This window comes from Falco peregrinus, chromosome 4 (genome assembly GCF_023634155.1).
Source record: "Falco peregrinus isolate bFalPer1 chromosome 4, bFalPer1.pri, whole genome shotgun sequence".
NCBI lineage: Eukaryota > Metazoa > Chordata > Aves > Falconiformes > Falconidae > Falco > Falco peregrinus.
The window spans coordinates 122,781,523-122,795,384 of NC_073724.1; the positions used below are offsets into that span (position 1 = coordinate 122,781,523).

Consider the following 13,862-nt stretch of genomic DNA (forward strand, 5'->3'; position numbering starts at 1 on the left):
TTCCGGTGCAATGCCCGGTACGTTCATTTAAATGGCTCCAGTGGCACATCCAGACACAACTCTGGACTTCCCCTGAAGCAGCACACAGTCCATCCCCTACCGCACCATGGTCACCACCTCCGACAGAAGCATGGCAGCAGAGAGACGGGGAGGTGGTGTCCAGCTTCACAGTGCTGCCAGACAACAGGAGGGGCAGGTAGAGGAAGGACGCGGGGGCAGTTTCCAGCCTTACACAGCTCCTACCTGGCCGCAGCAGGTACTTACAGTTGCAAGCTTCTCTGTCCCTCTGGCTAGCTTCGGCTTACGAGGCACTACCACTTGGCTCGGGAATCTACCAGCCATCCTGGAGGACCCCGTGAACCAGCGGGGCTTTCCAGTGGCCATGCCTCAGTTGACCTGCAAGGAACAGCAACGGGACTTGGAAAACCCAGCATCCCCTTCCATGGCAGACCCAAAGGAGACAGCTGTGTCTCCGGGCTGTGGCTCCTTCATAACTGGAGGGCAGCCGGCATCCCCACCCTGTTTCATAACTAGACCCTATTTCAGTGGCAGAGTTAAGACTGATAGAAGTAAAAGCCCAGAACAAACACTCCAAAACAGCCTTTTGCTGTGGGCGCAGTCCCACAAGCCACAAACACACATCAAAGACTGCTGCCACTTCTCATCTTCTCCCCCTCTTCCATGTATTTTGGAACTATTTGCTGGAATTATTATCCAAATCTCTATTAATACCCAAACTGTCCTTTATTACTCTTTAAAAGTTTTTTGGTGGGAACAATGTCACTTCACTGCTTCATTTTGCAAAAACAGCTGACCCGATGTGACTTTGTGCCTGACCCTACTAAGTGCTCAGACTATTATGAACAACCTTAAACCCAGGGATCGCTGCTGCCCCAAGCATCAAAATCAGACTGCTCTCCTACTCTGCAAACCAAACGCCCATCCTTTGTGCAAGGAGGTTGGTGATGTTTTTAACTAAGGGACCATAGAGTTCAATACTCTGATTAACAACTATGGTTTCTCAAAGCTAATTTGGTTAGGTTACAAAACTTATCCAGCAAATATGACTCCTTCCAGGCATGAAATTACCATGCCCAAGAGCCTTTCTCCATGGAGAATGAGGGCCTTATTTTTCACTTACTAACACCCAAACTCTAGGCTCCCTACAGGCATGAAAAGCTGTAGCAGCAGAAATAAAAGCATGAAACCATTAAAGTCGCATGAGCAATTAGCTCAAATAGAAATACAACAGATGTGACAGCTTGGCCACTTCAGGCTATCCTAATGGCAGTTCCTCTCAAGCATCCTTATCCTGCAGGCAGCACGGCTTGACAGGTCCATGGGCCATCCTTCTTCTATCACCAGCCTGCTGACAACCTCCCCATCTGTCTCTCAAAAAGTGGGTGTGCAAGAAAGGGAAAGAAAACACCCCCAGAAAGTGGGTCTCAAGCACCGACAAAAGTCAAAGGTGAGTATGTACAGCATTTACTAAGCACTACTTTGGACGAGAAATCGTTTCCCCTCCCTTTCTGGCTAACTGGACCAAGGAACAGATGGATGTCCCCACCTCTTTTTTTTTCTGGGACTTGAAAGACCAGTGGCCTCAAACCCAGCTCTACCCTAAAATTATTTTACATCCTGACAATAAGTAAAAAATCACAGATCCTACCCCCTCCTGCTTCCTCCTGTTCCACATCATTTTTCTTCATGTGGACTTGCTGTACACAGCTAGACACCATTCTATGCAAAGACCACCATTCCCTTCCCCTCAAGTTTGACCCACATCCTGCAAACGAGGCAATACTTTCAGCTCATTACTCCCGAAACAGCTACAGCATTGCGCATGTTCACGGTACCAGGCCCTTCATAGTTTCAGGGAACAACAGGGTTGCCATTTCCTTTTGTCCTTGCCGGGAACATGAGAGAACAGCACGGTCCTACGGACACAAGGGCATGCTGCAGCTGGAGCTCGGATTGAAAGCCAGAAATAACTATTCGTTAAGAGAGAAATCTAATGGGGATGATACAACACTAATCTGTGTATCAGTGCTTTATTACTGGGTCTTGAGAGTAACTGGATTATTTGTTTCAATTTTCTAACTATAATTTCACTTCACTTGAAACTAATCCTGCTCATCATGCCCACACCAGTTATTTCCAGAGGGCTTCCAGTCTGCATGCCCCCATACCAGTCCAGCAGCTTCCCCTACCCTCTAGCCCCAGAGTTAGGCACTTCCACAGCCCCACTTCCCTGGAGCCTGCAGGGACCAGCCTCCTGCATTAGGAGGAAAGCAGCAGAACTAAGAAAGCAGCCACATTCTCCTGCGGGGGCAGGACAAAACAGCAACCGCAACACAGCCCACCTCCAGCCACCACCCCTGGCTGCTGCACAGGGAGCTCCATCTTCCCCACCTCAGAGAGCCCTTCACCCCCCCCAGAAATTAAGGACAGACTGCAACTGCCCCTCTGCTCCAGGCTCAGGGCACAGACGGCTCGGGCACCTCGACTGTGGGTTCAGAGCATGAATGCCCCAACCCTGGGCAGGGGAACCAGCTGCGCCAGGACACAACAGCTACCATCACCTCAGAAAAGCAATGAGGAAATATACCCAGGGCTGGGGTACAATTCCTGACGTGTCTCAGGAAACCCACATGTGCCAGAGCAGGGTGCCAAGCTCCAGCCTCCTCCCCCACACTCCCTTTACTCCAGTACCTACTACTATGTACTGCTCTGCTTTTGTGCTGTGCCTCACATGGCTGCCAGGGCAGGGTGAGAAGCAGCAAGAGAATTCCTTCCTGGCACCTTCTCCAGGGGAGCAGCGCTGCACTTTGCCAAGGTGAGGTTTTTTGGCTCTGCATGATTTCAAATGTGAGGGGTCTGTTTTCTCACCACAGAAAGCAGGGAGCAGAACTTTTGTGCTGTACCTCACATGGCTGCCAGAGCATGGTGAGAAGCAGCAAAACAATTCCTTCCTAGCATCTTCTCCAGGGGAGCAGCGCTGCGCCTTCCCAAGGTGATTTTTTTGTTCTGTGAATGATTCCAAGTATGAGAGGTCAAATTTCTCAGAACAGAATGCATGGAGCAGAACTTTTGTGCTGTTCCTCTCATGGCTGCCAGGGCACGGTGGGAAACAGCAAGAGAATTCCTACCTGGGATCTTCTCACCATGTCCTTGCAGCCACGTCAGGCACAGCAGAAAAGTTCGGCACCCTTCTCTCTGTGGTGAGAAACTGGACGCCTTTACATTGGCAATCATGCAGAGCCCCAAAGAGTCACCTTGGCAAAGTGCTGCACCGTCCCCCTGGAGAAGGTGCCAGGCAGGAATTCTCTTGCTGCTTCTCACCCTGCCCTGGCAGCCATGTGAGGCACAGCACTAAAGTTCTGCTCCCTGCTTTGCGTGGTGAGAAAATTGACCCAAAAATTTTGCACTCATGCAGAACCAGAGCTGACCTTGACATAAGTGCAGCACTGTTCCCCCCTGGAGAAGGTGCCGGGAAGGAATTCTTTTGCTGCTTCTCACCCTGCCCTGGCAGCCATGTGAGGCACAGCACAAAAGTTCTGCTCCCTGCTTCCTGTGGTGAGCAAAACTGACCCTTCAAAGCTGCAACCGTTAAGAGCCCAAAAAAGGCACCTTGGGAAAGTGCAGCACTCCTCCCATAAAGAAGGTACCAGGACAAAATTTTCTTGCTGTTCTCACCCTGCCCTGGCAGCCATGCGAGGCACAGCACAAAAGTTCTGCTCCCTGCTTTCTGTGGTGAGAAAATGGAACCAAAGTTTTTGCACTCCTGTAGAGCCAAAAGAAAAAAATATATCTTGGGAAAGTGCAGCACAGCTCCCCTGGAGAAGGTGCCAGGCAGGAATTCTCTTGCTGCTTCTCGCCCTGCCCTGGCAGCCATGTGAGGCACAGCACAAATGTTCTGCTCCCTAATTTCTGTGGTGAGAAAACTGACCTCTTTTCATTGGCAATCATGCACAGAAAAAAAATAATCACCTTAAAGCGCAGCGCTGCTTACCTGGAGAAGATGCCAGGCAGGAATTCTCTTGCTGCTTCTCACCCTGCCCTGGCAGCCATGTGAGGCACAGCACAAAAGTTCTGATCTCTGCTTTCTGTGGTGATAAAATTGATCCTTCAGAGTTGCAATGGTTAAAAGCCCAAAAAATCACCTTGGGAAAGTACAGCACTCCTCCCATAAAGAAGGTACCAGGAAAAAATTTTCTTGCTGTTCTCTACCCTGCACTTGCAGCCATGTGAGGAACAGCACAAAAGTTCTTCTCCCTGTTTTCTGTGATGAGAAAATGGACCCAAAGTTTTTGCACTCATGCAGAGCCAAAAGAAAAAATATATCTTGGGAAAGTGCAGCACAGCTCCCCTGGAGAAGGTGCCAGGCAGGAATTCTCTTGCTGCTTCTCACCCTGCCCTGGCAGCCACGTGAGGCACAGCACAAAAGTTCTGCTCCCCGCTTTCAGTGGTAAGAAATTTGACCCAAGCATTTTGCACTCATGCAGAACCAGAGCTGACCTCAGCAAAGTGCAGCGCTGCTCCCCTGGAGAAGGTGTCAGGCAGGAATTCTCTTGCTGCTTCTCACCCTGCCCGGGCAGCCATGTGAGGCACAGGAGAAAAGTGCTGCTCCCTGCTTTCTGTGGTGAGAACATTGACCCTTCAGAGTTGCAGTCGTTAAGAGCCAATAAAAATCATCTTGGGAAAGTGCAGCCCTGCCCCCCTGGAGAACATGCCAGAAAGGAATTCTCTTGCTGCTTCTCACCCTGCCCGGGCAGCCATGTGAGTCAGCACTAAAGTTCTGCTCCCTGCTTTCTGTGGTGAGAACATTGACCAAAACCTTCTGCACTCATGCAGAACCAGGGCTCACCTCAGCAAAGTGCAGCGCTGCTCCCCTGGAGAAGGTGCCAGGCAGGAATTCTCTTGCTGCTTCTCACCCTGCCCTGGCAGCCATGTGAGGCACAGCACAAAAGAGCTGCTCCCTGCTTTCTAAAGTCAGCAAAATTGACTGTCCACAGTTGCACTGATGTAGAGATAAGACTTTCTTACTCAAAAGCAAAACCCAAGAAACCACGTACCCCTGGGAACCCCCTTGTCCTTCCGTGTGGCTGGTGACTTCCCATGGCTCTTCCACAAGGCAGGACAGATAACCACGAATTTGGAAGCCCACGTTAGTTCAAGTACACTTAGTCCTCTGACAGTCACTACTTATGGGCCAGCAGTCCTCTCACCCCTCCACAGATCTGCCTGTTAGTCCTCTAGCAGTCATTCTCCATGGAGGGACCACAAGTCCTCCACACCTACCTACCAGCTCACCAGAAATGAGTCAGACCACGCCAGAAGTGACACTGCCTGACCTGCAGGAGATCTATTAGGCCAGTAACGATGGTTTCAAGACAGAAAAAACACCACCTACCACCAGCACAGCAGAAAAACAACGAGAAGAAACTTCGTACACAAACCAAAGGCCCCCATCCAAACCCCACAAAGGCAAAATAGCTGAAAAAAGGCACTCTCCACAAAAAAAACCCACCACACAGATCACAAGATAAGATAAAAATGCCATAACCCCAGGAACACAGGGCCAACAAACACAGATTCTGTCCATAACAATAACACACTTTGACACTAACTCGCTTGACCTCTGGCATACCATAACCTTGTTGCCGCCAAACCCCAGCACACTGTAGCCCTAAGGCAACACAAAACGGAGCACAAAGTCCCTGGAGATCTCCGCCAGGGCCTTCAGGTGGTCCCTGACCTCAGGCATCACAACCTTCAAGTGAGAACAAGATGGAGGCACCAGGACAACACCGGCATGTGTCTTCACACCCTGGAAAAGGGCCTGAGATAAACGCTCCTGGGCAGAGAGGCTGAGGCACTCGGAGGCTTTGAGCCAGCCCTCCACCACCACAGGGCTTCAGCTCATCATTTCTGTGTCAGAGCCACCAGGCAGGTGGCCCCATCCTCCCTGAGAGACCGCTCAGGGCACCTGTACCCAGCTCCAGGGGGCTGGACACACAGCCTCGGATCCATGGGGGGAGGGGTGCTTTAATCCTGGGAGCAGGATTTCTGACAGTGCCCCTGAGGAGGAAAGCCTCCTCAGGCCTGGAAGCCTGAGAGACATCCCCGCGCTGCTCCACATGTCACCAAAAGCAGGGGCTGAGGAAGGCTGCTTTGGGGCCCGTCGAGGGAACCAGCTCCCCTGGGCTGCTCTGCGGCCACCGGCTGCCGTTGCTGTCGCGCGGGTCTCAGTGCTGCTCTGCAGTCGGCCGTCACCTCCCCGCGGGACACTCCCCAGCGCAGCACACGTCTGCACTGGCTCTCCCTGGGGACAAAGATCACAAGCGAGGGATGGGCTTGGCTTTGCCCCCAGTCCCAGGCTGCCCCCAGAGAGACCTGCCACCCCCGCCCCAGCTGTGCGATGTGGGCACCACGTACAGCTGCAGCTGTGGGTCAGGGCAGCTGTGGGCAGGGGGCAGGCCCCGTGGCGGTGCCCCCGGCGCTGGCAGCAGGCAGAGCTGGGGAGAGCGAGGGGCAGCCCAGGGCAGCCGGCAGCCGGCGGCGGGGCCCGGCAGGGTGCAGCACCCTCAGCAATGCCCGGCTCCTTGCGCCTCGGCCCCAGGGCTGCAGCGCAGGGCTGGCCCCAGCCGGGGCTGGGCTGGGAACAGCCAGGCAGGGCCCCTGGCACCCCGGCACGCACCTGCTCCCTGCGTGGGGCGGCCTGGTCCTTTGCAATCGACCCCGTGGCATCCAGAGAAGAGCCCTGCCCTGAGCCTGAGCCATCGCTGCAGGGATGAGGCCTTCCTCGGCGTCCGTCCCTCAAATCCCTCCCTCCGGCCCCCACGGTCCGTCCCTAAAACACTTCCCCTCGCCCCCGGTCCCTGCTGGCCCTGAAGGCTGGCCACAGCACTTGGTTTCAAGCCTGAGCTGGTCATGTCATGGCTGTTCTGGAATGTGGTACAGTGAAAGGAGAGACTGAAATGGCAAATTTTTCCCCACAGGGCGGTCAAATGCTGGCAGAGGTTGCCCAAGGAGGTTGTGCAGTCTCTGTCCTTGGGGATCTTCAAAGGCCAAGGGCACACAGTTCTCAGCAACCTGCTCGAGGCGAGCGTGCTGGAGCAGAGGGCTTGGCCCAGAGGACCTCCACGGGTCCCTTCCAACCCCCCCTCCTGTGTGGCTCTGTGCTTTGCTTTTCCTCCTAAAGCCCCTCAGCTCAGCCCCGATGCCCGCTGGAAAGGGTGCTGGGGCAAGGGACCATCCCAATCTCCTCCCCGAGGGTCCACCCCAGCACAAGCGCTCCCCACTCCACAAGACCCTATGGCAGACACAGTCAGGAGAGGGAAAAGATTCTTTTATTGTCAACAGCAGCTGCAGGGGCCCAGGAGTCACAGCTGTTCAGCCGGTGAAAATCAGTCGGCACCTGCAACGACAGAGTCAGAAAGCTCTGATAAGCCCCCAGAGGCAGGAAGAGGCAGGATTTGGTTCCCCCCTCTTTGGGGGACGCTGTTTCCGAGGAATTCCTCATGGCCCAGAAGGGACAGCTCTTGCTGGCCTCCACTCGAGGCCGGCTCCGGTGCCTTCTCCCCAGGGGTGATGTCCCTAGGGAGCTGTGCGTGCGCAGGGATGCTGACAGTGCCCCTGTGCCGCGCAGCAGGGCTCGACGGGGAGCCCCCGGGGAGCTGCCGTGGGACTCATCCCAAACCCTGCTCAGCACCAGCCCTCGCCGGCCCTTGCCAGCCAGCTGGGCTGACTTAGGGCCGTGTTCAGGGCTGGGAAAGATGGGCAGCAGCGCGTGGTACGCACCTGGCCTTCCTGACGTGCTGCAGCTTCCTGCATTTTCTCAGGTTTGGGTCCACAAAGTCATTTCCTCTCTTCTCCGTTTTGTTTGTGCTTGGCTGTCCCTCTCCTCTGCCCAGGCTTCTTTTCTCTTCCTTTTCCTTGACTTTTCCTTCTCCTGGTGGGAGCCTGCAAACCTTTCCATCCCACAGCGTGATGAGATGGGGAAAGCCCCAAGCCCCTGCAGCGAGCTCTCAGGTCAGGCAAGGGGAGCTCTTCCTACCTGGTTTCCTGGGGCAGGCTGGTCAGTTGTGGCAGGCGTGCCAGGGACTCTGCCGTGCCCTCGGGGGTGCCTGGAGGCAAATCTGGAGGTGCCTAAACCAGAAACTTGGGAGGTAACGGGTGGCAAGTGACAGCCTGGGGTAGTGAGGGCCTGACTGCCAAATTGCTGTATGAGCTCTACAGAGGAGATGCTGGTTTGCATCGTGCACATTTTGCACAGTCCAGCCAACGCAGCCTAGACTTGATGAAGCTGCGACGGAGTAGGATTTGAGCAAAAGCCCTCTCAAGGTGGCAGCTACTCCTTTCTGTCCTTTTGTGGGTATTTTGTAGGTATGTTTTGTTTGATGAAGCAGATCATACTTCATGAAATGCATTCCAGAAACAGCCTTTCCAGTTTTCCTTAACACGCACCACTCTGGGGGGAGAGGAGGAACCCCAAAGGCACAAGAGAGCGGCTGCCAGGAGGAGGCCCAGCGGCTGCTTGGCCTCCTGGGAAATTACTGTCCCACCTGAGACATGTTGCCCCAGCGTCTGTGGAGCTGCCGTACCTCTGCCGCTTTGGGCCCTGCCCCTGTGTCTCCCCCAGCTCCGCTGTCGATGTCCAGCACAGAGGCGGCTGCATCCAGAAAGGCTTTTGCCGGACGCTGGGTCTCTGCTGTGCCTGCAGGGCCACTTTGCTCTTCGCACCGCAGCTCTGGAAAGCAAAAGCACGTGCAGCAGCGCGACTTCTTGGAAGTCAAGAACACCTAAGCAAAGCCCAGCCGAGCCCTACACCACTTGTCTCGTCAGCGTTGAGGTTTCTGGCATCCCAAGCCCCAGTGTCTGTGACAAGCCTCAGTCCCGCCTCCTACCTGTGCCCCGGTCCATGGGTGCTGGCACCTCCTCGGCTGATGGAGGGGAGAGGCCGGCCACCTCCTCCCCAAAGATGTCCCCGCAGTTTTCAATGAGGAACTCCACCAGCACGTTCACCTGCAGACATCAAAGCCTTGGTCTCAAGCCAGGTGCCTGCAGACGTGTCAAGCAGCCTTTCCCACTGCTGACCCTTCGCCTGCGCAGGCGGCTGCGGCTGGGGGTTGCTCTTCCAGGCACCCAGCCCACCAGCACTGGCCCAAGGGAGGAGGCAGCCAGGGACCTCGCAACAGCCAAGCTCCGATGGGCCGGGAAGGCAGCACTGGCTGCTGGGTAGGGCGTACCTTCTCGGTCACCGCCAGCATGGCCTGCAGCGGGAGCAGGTCCTCGTTGGGTGGGCTCAGCAGGTTGGGCCCGACGCAGATGGCCAGGTTGCTGCAGCTCATTCTGCTGGTGGCTGCGTTGTGGCCGATGTGCTGCAGCAGGGCCATCAGCCGCTTCAGGAGGAGGAGGTTGGCCGCAGGCAACTTGTTGGCCACCCTGAGGGAAGAGGAAGACAAGGCTGATGAAGCAGAGGGTGCCCACAGCCGTCCCCGCAGCTGGCCCCAGGCGGGTGGGAGCCAGCGGCCGTGTTGCACAGCTTTGCAGCTGCCCGAAAAGACAGCTTTCTGAGGAGCCCGTGCCTTTGCAGGCAGGTCCCAGAACTCTCCCGGTCCCTGCTCACCAGGCAGGCTGCTGCCCACACTTACGCTTTCAGCTCCTCCACCTTGGCCTGCTTGCTGGCCCTCTCCATGGCTGCCATCCAGTCCTCGTAGAGGTCGACGACGAGGAGCTTGGTGGGGATGCTTCGCAGGAAGTCCTGCAATGCCAAGGGCTGCAGGTGAGCCTTTGAACACTGCAGGCCAGCCAGGAGCTCCTCCAGCTGCAGGTCAGAAGTGCTCACCTTCAAGATGACGGCCAGCAGCAGCGCAGGCTGGCTTCCTACATCGATGTCCTTGCCGCGGTCCAGGGCCTCGCGCAGCTGCCGAAGTTCTGTCCCACCGGCAGCTCTTCGGAATATCCCCTCCGTTGCTGGTCCTTGCTGGCGCAGGACAGCCAGCAGCTCCTGCAGGAGAGGCAGGAGGCCACTTGCTTGGCTGAAGAACCAAGCGGTGGCAAGGACCAGAGCTCTGCCCCAGACGTGGTTGCCTAAGCGCCACAAAGGGTCTGGGACCAGAAGCAGGTTCTGGGGGTGCAGAGCCCAGTGCCCTGTCCCCGCAGCTGCTGGGGACACGCAGGCCCTCTCCAGAGCAGCCAGAGGGACGGCTGGGGACCCCGTCTGTCCAGGCTGGCTTACCTGGATGGGCCGGGGCAGCGTGTTGTCCTCCCCACAGAGGGCTGCCAGGGGCTGCCCAAAGAGCGCCCTGCTGCAGCTGGAGCCCGCCTGCCCTGGCGCCTGGGCAGCAGCCGGGGTGCGCCGCAGGGCGAAGGGCCAGGGCAGCCCCATCCTCCTCCTGCTGGTGCTGCTCCCGCTGCTGCTCCCTCCTGCTGCAGAGGAAAACAGAGTAAGACACCACCAATGGAGACCCCAGGCCAGCGGTCCCAGCGCCTGCCCTGCCCTGCGCTGCCCTGCCGGCAGCACGGTGCTGTGTGGTGCGGCAGGATGGGCAGGGAGGCAGCAGCTGGAACCGCGGCTGTGGCTCGGAGGTGTTGACTTAGAGGCTCTTGAGAGCCATCGTGCCACGGGGTCAGCCTGTGCCAGCCTTCGCCCTGCCCTCCTGCAAGCTGCGGGCAGCAGCAGAGGCTCCGTGTCCCCGCAGAAGCATATCCAGCAGGCACTGCCCAGCAGTTGTCCTTGTCCGTCCAGGTGACATCCTTCCGTGGGCTGCCCAACCTGCATGGCGACACTCGGGACAAGTGAGCACAGCATTGCAGGAGGTTGCCTTGCTTTCCCAAACTCACCTGGTGCGGGGCAAAGTCCCCCTGCGTTTGCAGATGGGGCCGTCGCAGGCCCTTGTTTGGGATGAGCCTGCAAGAACCAAGAATCGGGCTGTGCTTGGAGAGCAGCCCCGCAGCAGAAAGGGCCACCAGCAGCCTGAGCGCGGCAGAGCTGGGACCCTCTGCCCTCCCGGGCTCTCTTCCCCATGTGGCAGGGTTCCTCCCAGTGTCACCAGTCAGAACGTGCTGGCGTGCTGCTGGCTTCCCAAAACTCTCTGCTCCCTGAGTGGCACCATCAGACCCTCTGTCCCTCCCGCACAAGGTCACCCCAATCCCTGCGCATCCCGGCGCAGCCAGAGGCAGGTGCAAGGCAGCCATTCTCACCTCTGCCTGTGCCTCCATCAGCCTCTCCAGGCTCCTGGTGCGCAGTGTCCTCCACTGGGCAGGAGAGAAGGAGGGGAAGAAGGTGAGCAGCCATGGCTCTGCTGCTCGGCTGCAGGAGCAGTGCTTGGGGACAGGGCCAGAGCAGAGAGACACTCACGGTGTGGCGGCGGCTCAGCTCCTTCTCCAGGAGCTTGATGGATGTCAGATGGGTGACGCGGGCTCCCGTGCGTCCTTCTGGTGTCCTGTGCACCGGGAAGGGAGAGGGAGAGAGCTGGGTGAGCCCCAAGCCGTCTCTTGTCTCTTGTCAGGCAGCTGTGCCCGAGAGCTGCTCCCAGCCACGGGGGCACCTTCCCCAGCTGGGGGCTGTGTTCCCCCGTCCATCCAGCTTCTCCTGGAGCATCCCCCCGGCTTACCCCAGCAGCGTGGCCACCCACAGCTCCTTCAGTGCCTGGGATCTGCAGATAGAGAGGAGAGAGAGCGTCAGGCCCTGCTGCCCCCAGCCCTGGGCAAAGGTGGGTGCCTGCACAGCCCTGTGCTGTGGGGCAGGATAGAGGCGCTGTCCAAGCCCTGGGTCGCTCTGTCCTGCCTGAGCGGCTGCATTTGCCCTTCCCTTCTGGGGACCAAAAGGTGACCAGGGGATGCAGGATGGGGAAACATCCCCCATCCCTCCCTCCCTGCCACCGGGCTGCCTGCTCCCTGCCCAGCACTGCATGCAAGGCAGAGGCCTGTGTTCATGGGATGGCGTGGGCACGGCTGGGAACCTCTGCTGCCCGACCACGACTCACCCAAAAGTGGCGATGCAGGAGCCGGTGGGCCAGGCGAGGATGACAGAGGTGCTGTCCTCATCGGTGCCTTCCTCCTCCTCCTGTCCATCCTGCCCCGCAGCCTCCTTCCCGCTGCTGAGCACCCACAGCTGGTCCAGCGCCAGGCGGAGCTGTGGGCGCAGGCTGGTGCCATGTCTGCAGAGAGCAGAGGCGGGCACTGAGCTGGAGGGGGGCTCCTTGGGCTGGGTCCCCACGCGCAGAGCCCTGTCCCCCACCTGCCCTTGGGACGGACATTGGTGCCTCCAGCACCGAGGGGCCGGGGCCTGGGGCTGGTGCCAGGGTGTCCCTGGGCCGGGGCTGGGGGCAAGGATCTGGGCTCTGTGGGTCTTACCGCAACTTGGCGACCACCAGTTCCTCGTGGAGGAGCAGAAGGCGCCTCTCGCTCCTCTTGCGGCCCCGGGTCAGCCGCACGTCCGCGCTCAGCACCGGCTCGGCGTTGCTGAGAGCCTCCCTGCAGAGCAGAGAGCGGCGGGCATGAGCAACGCCAGTGCTGCGTGGCCCAGCTGTGCCCGCGTGTCCCCGAGCCCGGGGGGAGCCCACCTGGAGCCGCAGCAGCAGCTGGCCTGGCCCATCCTGCCCGGGAGAGGAGGGCCCTGGCCGTGCAGCGAGGAGGGGGCCCAGCCGGCGACGGCGAGGCTGGGAAGCGGGGTGCTGGTGCTGTGGCAGCGCTGCTGGGCCAGAGGCTGCCTCCTGCCAGCGCCGCTGCGTGCCAGCACGGCTCTGCCCTGCTGCCTGTGGTGGCCGTGGGCTCCCCGTGACCAACGGTCTGAGCCCAACGGAAAGTGGGCGGGGCCTGCGGGGCGGGGCTGGGGCCCTCTCCAGTATGGCCGGGCCTGCCTCGCCCCGGGGAGCCCCGCGCAGGACAGGGCAGGGGGCAAGGGCCACCTCCCTGCGCCTGCGGCCAGCGCTTTGCCCTGGGGTTTGGACAGGGCCCTGCTCGATAAAAGAAGCCGTTTTTCCTAGAGGTGACCGTTGTGGCCTGAGGCAGACTCCTCTTGGTGGAGGCCGGCCTAGCGGTCGGAAGGCCTCTGGCACACAGGCCGTGCCAGGCCTCAGGCCCCAAGGCGCTGGAACTGGAGCAGGCCCAGCAGGAGGAAAAACTTCCATTTTTACCAAAAGACAGGGGGACTAGCAGCAGTCAAGAGCCGCTCGTGTCCTGCCAGGCGCCACAGGGAAATGAAATGTGTGGTGAGCTTCGGCAGGAATTGTGGTGCCCCTGGAGCACCACCCTTGCTTGGGAAGGCTTTATTCCACCTGGGTGCTAAGGCTTCACCCTTGGCAATCAGGGCTGGGTGAGCGCCACACAGGAGCCCTTGCCCTGTTAGCCATGACCTTCACCCAGCCGGTGGCCGACACGGCCAGGGGCGAGTCTGTGGGGTAGGCCGTGACCATGGCAAAGAAGGGGAAAAGTAGTCAGCTTTTGATGGCCCGTGTCTCGTTTCACTGTTGACCCTAAGCAATGCCTTGCTTCAAACAGAAGTGATTCAGAGAGTTACACACCCGCCCTGTTCAGGAAAAATGCAGGAAATCAGAGACATCTAGCAAATTCTCTTGTGGCTGTTGTACACTGCAGCAAGAAGCAGCGTGGGTCCAGTGGCTAATGCTGGAAGGGGAATTCAGCACTTCTGGGAAAGGGAGATAAAGGCACTCTTGTGGGCCAGGCTGGGATTGGAGAGCCTGGGTGGGTGTCTGGGGTCCCAGCTTTCCCGCAGTGCTGACTGTGGTGCCTGCTGCTTGTTCTTCCCTGCAACGCCGGTTGCATCCACCTGCTGGGGCTGTGCTTGGGAAGGGCTCCGGGGGTGAGCAAGCCCATGGGAGAGGCCTGGGGAG

At 58.3% G+C, this 13,862-nt stretch overlaps 1 pseudogene; it reads right to left on the reverse strand.

Moving 5' to 3' along the window:
* Nucleotides 1–13,424, reverse strand: part of LOC129784366 (hydrocephalus-inducing protein homolog) — an 80,239-nt pseudogene extending 66,815 nt beyond the window's left edge.
* Between the last annotated feature and the right edge of the window lie 438 nt (nucleotides 13,425–13,862).